This window comes from Miscanthus floridulus, chromosome 3, assembly GCF_019320115.1.
Source record: "Miscanthus floridulus cultivar M001 chromosome 3, ASM1932011v1, whole genome shotgun sequence".
Taxonomy (NCBI): Eukaryota; Viridiplantae; Streptophyta; class Magnoliopsida; order Poales; family Poaceae; genus Miscanthus; species Miscanthus floridulus.
Genome location: NC_089582.1, coordinates 140,648,395 through 140,654,748, shown reverse-complemented (window position 1 = coordinate 140,654,748; position 6,354 = coordinate 140,648,395). Strand labels below are relative to the sequence as shown.

At 46.4% G+C, this 6,354-nt stretch overlaps 1 long non-coding RNA gene across 1 annotated transcript; it reads left to right on the top strand.

Moving 5' to 3' along the window:
* The first annotated feature begins 2,206 nt into the window (after positions 1–2,206).
* Positions 2,207–4,106, top strand: LOC136547254 (uncharacterized). The gene is made up of 3 exons (XR_010781522.1): positions 2,207–2,302; positions 3,386–3,646; positions 3,734–4,106. It is a non-coding gene; the product is annotated as an uncharacterized lncRNA (long non-coding RNA).
* The last annotated feature ends 2,248 nt before the right edge of the window (positions 4,107–6,354 follow it).

The following is a 6,354-nucleotide window of genomic DNA, read 5'->3' as shown; positions in this document are numbered from 1 at the left end:
CGGACAGTCCGACGATGCCACCGGCGCCCTAGACAGAAAAGTTGGAGGTCACTGCAAGTGACCGGACGCTGGCCTCGGTTGGACCGGTGCGTCTGGTCAGTGGCAGCAGAGGGTGCGCGTTTCGGTCTTATGACCGGACGCTTGGTCACTTTATGACCGGACGCTGGCAGGGTGCGTCCGGTCAGTGCTGATGTACGCTGACGTGAGACGCACAGAGGAGGCGTTGTGTGACCGGATGCTGGGTGAGTCCGGTCAGGCGTGACCGGACGCGTCCGGTCGTAAAATGTCGCGTTTGGAACCTTACTGGAAACGACCGGATGCTGAGATCCAGCGTCCAGTCACTTTCTAACTGACGCGTCCGGTCATTACTTGACCGTTGAAATCGGGCGATCGGTGTTTGAAGCCGAAGACACGTGGCACACATCGCATGACCGGACGCTGAGGTCCAGCGTCCGGTCAATATGACCGGAGCGTCCGGTCGGCCCGTGTTCAGTTCAGTGAGGAGCCCAATGGCTCTATTTCGTAGGGGCTTCTATTTAAGCCCCATGGTCGCTCAAGCTCACTCTCTTGCATATTTTCATTGACATAGCAACCTTGTGAGCTTAGCCAAAGCACTTCCACTCATCTCCATCATTGATCCATCATCTTTGTGAGATTGGAAGAGAATCCAAGTGCATTGCTTGAGTGATTGCATCTAGATGCACTTGGTATTCGTGTTGCGCTGCGGATTTCGCTTGTTACTCTTGGTGGTTGCCACCACCTAGATGGCTTGGTGCAGCGGTGGAGGATCGGCACGAGTTGGTGATTGTTCGTGGCCGCCTTCGGTGATTGTGAGGGGAGTTGTACCTTCCCCGGTAGAGTACCGAAAGGTAACTCTAGTAAATTGCTCATGTCATTGAGTTATCTCACTTGTGGGTAGGTTCTTGCGGTGTCCAATCGTGTGGACGAGGTTTGTGAAATACCTCTTAGCCGCCGAACCACCAAGTGTTGGTCGACACACCTCGGGAGAAAAATCGGTTGTCTCTTGTCATTTGTATTCTCCCGGTGATTGGCTTAATCTTCATCTTATGATTGATTCATCCCCTACACAGCGGTATAATCACCCTACTCACTTATTTATATTCTTGCAAACTAGTTGATACAAGCTTTTTAGTGTAATTAGAATTGAGAGCTTGCTTTATTATTTACATTCATCTAATTGAGCTCTTTAGAGTAGCAAGATTGAGAGCTCTTAGTGAGCAGTTACATAGCAAGTTTGGGTGCCTAAGTAATTATTGCAACTAGAATTGTTGGATAGGTGGCTTGCAACCCTTGTAGAGCTAGAGCAAGTTTGCATTACGTTATTTGTCATACTAATCAAATTGCTCTTGTTGATTTGTAGATTTTTAAATAGGCTATTCAGCCCCCTCTAGCCATATTAGGACCTTTCACAATTTTTATCTGTTTTGGACGTATTTATACATCAAATGTTTTATGTTGCAAGTTTTTCATGAGCAGGCGCGGCAAGGGCGTAGGCGAAGGTGGTGCCCTCGGGCGCAGCGATCCCCGCATGTGCGCGGGAAGCGAAGCGAAGCGGCAGCAGGCGTGGAGCACAAAGCTATATCCATAGGCGTGTCAACAGACGCGGAGCACGAAGTTGCATCCACGGACGGACAGTAGGCGCGAAGCAAGGCGAAGCGAAGCACGAAGCTGCATCATAGGCAGACATCAAGCGCAGAGCACAAAGGTGCATCCATAGGTGTCGTGTAGGTATAATTATTGAAAACGAACGGACATTAGACATTGACGTCCATATGGACACCACGTCTAGACGTCCCGACACTAGTCTCTTCGCATTAATTAAGCAAAAAAGCGACTCAAACAGAAGTACTCCCTTCATTCAGAAAAGAATACAACTATAAGCTACGTGCCAATAAAAATAGTTCATATTTAACTAAATTTATAGTGAATACTATTTATATTTATGACTTTAAAATAATTTACTAAAGTATGATACTGTCCTGTAATTGCAGGAGGGAGTACACAACACTCAGACCCCGATGGCCACTGGAGTGTATTGGTCCTCCATTTTTTTAAGCCCAGCCGAAATCACTGTGTCGCGCACCATGTATCCTCTTCTAGACTTTGCTCCGAAAAAAATGTACAGTACCTCTTCTAGACTTCAGTTAGCACGTGTCCTCTCTACACATTCTCGAGGACGCCCACCCAACACTCGCGTCGTTTCTTCTTCCCACCATCCCACCAGCCGCCGGGCTTCCAGAAGCTTTCACAGGGCTTTCACAATGCTCCGTCGCTCGCCGAGGTAGGGAAGCCGTATCCTCTTCTCATTCTCCAACTTTCACTCTCGTCTCGTGAGATATGTCCTGTCGCTCCCGTAGCTACGAGCTGCTCGTGGACCTGTGTGTAGTAGGATGAGTTCGAGTTAGGTTTTCTACTGGGATTCATGTATAATTTGGGTGGTAGCCCTTTTTTCCCCCGGAAATTTTGGTGGAATATTTGGTGGGTACTTCATTCTTGGATACGGAAGGATCCACAGTTGCTGTCCATCGGAGTTTCAAAGTTGAGATGTTGATTTTGTAGTTAGCTGATTAGGATTCGAGTTGTTGTGGGTAAGTTTTTATTTGAAACTAAAATGTTGTAAGTTGAACAGTGCGTCATTTATGGCGTACTGGCTCTACAGCTCCCATGGCATAATTTCTCTAATCATAGCTCTATGGTAAGCATATGTTGTGAAGCCGTGACTAGTGGTATGATTCTGTCAGGAGCATTCACCTAAAGCTGTTACTCTTAATTATGTACCACTTGCACGCGAAACTGAACCTCTGATTGAATTTCAAGCCGGAGAGCATTGTGCGGTCTGAGATTGTCGAACTGTAATTCCTAGTATCGTTTTAGCTGTGTCTTGGAAGCTGGAGTCCCCAGCATTGTGTCAAATATTTGCTTTGTTGAAAGCAGAGAGTATTCTCCTTTCAAAAAAAAGATGAACCTCAGAGTATGCATTTTTTAGTAGTAAGCTAATGTGCCTGCATGAATCCGTTGCTGTAGACACGGTGAATGATGTGCGGTATGGATTCTGCTTCTATACTGAAGCTAAGTTCAGTTAATTTCCGTTTAGTACGAAATTTAGTTTGGAGCATGTTTCACGTTTCTGATGTGTCTGTTGAAACATTTGTATGCTGATGTGTTGGGGATTGTTGTCTTGGAATCCCGCTATATTGATTCTAGAGAGTTGTTATCTTGAAGGATGAATGCCTTTTTTTTGGGTGTGGATTTTGACATATGTATTCCTTAACCCAACTAATCTCTGTATTTCAGTATTGCTAGTTGTTCCTTCTGAAATTCATCTGCCTTGATCACAGCCATTGTTGAACCACCTTACGTGCAGGAATATTCACTGTCATCCCAAGAGGTCCAAGTACAAAATCCATCTGAGGAGAAATCTGCTGTCAGGACTGCGGCTGAAGTCGTCCCTGACAAAAGTGCTGAAACTCCAGCAGCTGATGTGACCACTGTTGCTGTTAAAGAAACGAGTGAAACTCCAGAGGTGAAAGAACCCTCTGAGAAGCCAGAAGCTGAGGACAGCTCTGCTGCTGAAGAAAGTAGCGAGGTCGCTGAGGAAGCAGCTGATGAAAAACCAGAAATTAAGGTATGACATTACCAACTAGCTATTCTGACTTGAACTATCCTTGTTGCTCAGTTCGATGACATGGTTTTTTTTTTTTTTTTTGTGTAGATTGAGCGTTGGAACGAGCAACGTGAAAATGGCACGTTCCCTGGACCCCTGTAATGCTGCTCAGAGAGAGAAGCTGTGCTCGTTCTGACACATTGCCTTCGTTGATACTTAGCTACAAGGACTATCACAATTCACAAGTACCTTTTCAGAGTTTTGTCAAAATAAAAGTTTAGGTTTGAGGTGCAAGGAATCGTTTCTAAATCCCTCGTATACCGTTCTTAACCCAACTTTGAGTGGCAATGGATTTGAGTCCCAAAGGCGGATACTTCTCTCCGACACCGGACTAAACTGAACGGATTTGAGTCCCAAAATGGTTCATATGGGGGGTGACAGTAATGCCTTCCACACTGAACGGAGCAGTACTCGCTGGTCATCGATCGTGCGTCCCTCTTGATGGCAGACACGATCCTGTCCTGTGGTGTGGGTGTGGCTGATCGGAGTAAACAGATCGATTATTGGTTCGCACGGTACTGTATCTGTATGTGCAGTAGCATTGCTTCATCACTCACTATCTGTAGTAGTAGTAGCTGCTCTGTCTGATCGGCAACGCCTGCTCCTACACACCACACTACAGTAGTCTCCCTTCACTTCACCTTCACCTTTGCAGCATCGGTCATTTCATTTTCAGCAGCTGTTGAGCAGTAGCATCATGTACACCTAGCCCTGTTGTCAAATCATGCAGTAGAGTAGATGCAGTCAGCCTGTTCGTTTGGCCGTGGTTTGTCGTAAACGATCGTAAATTTCCAGTCGGAACAGTATTTTTCTCTCACACAAACCAGCCAGCAGTACTTCTTCATAAACCAGCAACGATACGAACTCGCCAACCTAACATGCTGAGTAGATGCAGTAGTCAAGGGGCTTTCGAGGCGCCTGCTGCTGCTGTCGATTAAATTGCGCTAAGGCGCCTCCTTTCTTTTCACGCTTTGCGGACGGGATCTGACGGGACATGTGAGAACCAGGCCCACGACGCGCAGTGCGCTGCAGGCCTCGTCTCGGAGACGGGAGCCCGGTAAACACTGCACTACGCGCACTGCAATGCACTCACCTCGCGTTGGGGAGGAGGACCCACCGCCCCACGCGACGTGACCTTTTAGAAAAAGAACCGTGGCTCATTACTGCTTGCAAGCAAAATTGCAATTGCAATTTCCTTGTGCACTCAGCGGGCCAGCGGGGTACGAGGGCAGGCATCAGTGTGGAAACACCACTTGTGCCATTGCATGGGTACCTAAATTCAAGTTTGTCGTACAGGACGTGGTGCTCCGCGCCGAAAGATTACCCACAACGCGCGCCGCTCCGTCACGTCACGTCGCGCTCAGCCTCGCGGCGCGGCGCCGAACAACTGAAAGCCAGCCCGTCACAGACTCACAATGCGAGGACAGCTTACCTGCGAACCCAGCCACGCGTCCCGAGAGAGGGGGCGCATGCAGCGGCCGCACGCCGCAGTCCGCCTCGCGGCCGTGTCTTCCGCAGCCAACAGGTCGGCGGGTGGCGTCGAGATCTCCATGTATTCTGGCACCGAGCTCGCCTACGTCAACGCCAGCTAGGATTCCCTGTAGTACATGGTCAAACATCTCGGCGTCAAGATCTGTGGCGCCGAGACGTGTTACCTCGGCGCCAGGACTCATTATACCAAACCCCAGGATCTAAAATTGAGTTTAAGTCTCCTAATAGACCAAACCTAAATTTTCTTAAAAAAGGTCAAATAATAAAAAATTAGGTCCCATGCGCGTGTCCGTCCTTGCGTTGATTACGCTGTCATGGAAGCCAGCACATGTTATGCATGCTCTATGAACAATGAACTTGTTGTCGTGACTCCAATTTACTACTCTATGTATCTATGTAAGGTTGTGTTTAGTTCGGGAATTTTGGGAATTTGGTTACTGTAGCATTTTCATTTTTATTTGGCAATTATTGTTCAATCATGGACTAATTAGGCTCAAAACGTTCGTCTCGCAATTTTCAACAAAACTGTGCAATTAGTTTTTTTTGTCTACATTTAATGCTCGATGCACGTATCGCAAGATCGATGTGATGGCTACTGTAGCATTTTTTTGGAAAGTTTTTGGGAACTAAACAAGCACTAAGTGGCGACGAAATAGGTTTTAAAATGAACATTTCCACGCATAATGTTGTGTTGAAATGTTGAATTATGGCTTTACATATTGTTGAACCAAGTTTAAAAAAAATGTTGAAAGAACATATATATAAATTTGCAAAATTAAAACCCATAAAGCATTTGGAGTAAAAACAAGGACTAAAACACAAGCAAAAGAAAGGAATAGCAGGAATAGCAAGTGCCTTGCACATGTGGGGGCTGGCCTATTACTGTTTGTCACTTATCTCTTCCTGCAAGGTAAAAAATATATAAGAAAAATGATTCTTATACAAAAGTAAAAAAAAAGTGATGACAGCATAAATTTTGAAAGAAGTATGGCTAAATCGCTTGCGGTAGAACCTGCCCATCTAAACTCAACTTCTTGACTTACATGGGTGTTTGTAGTTGCTTGAAATTCTTTTCCAAACTTTGCACTGCTTCTACGAGATGGCTGGTGGCCAGAATACCGGCGACGAGTCAGATCCATATCCTCCACCGCCAGATCTGATGCCTACCACTCTGGAGT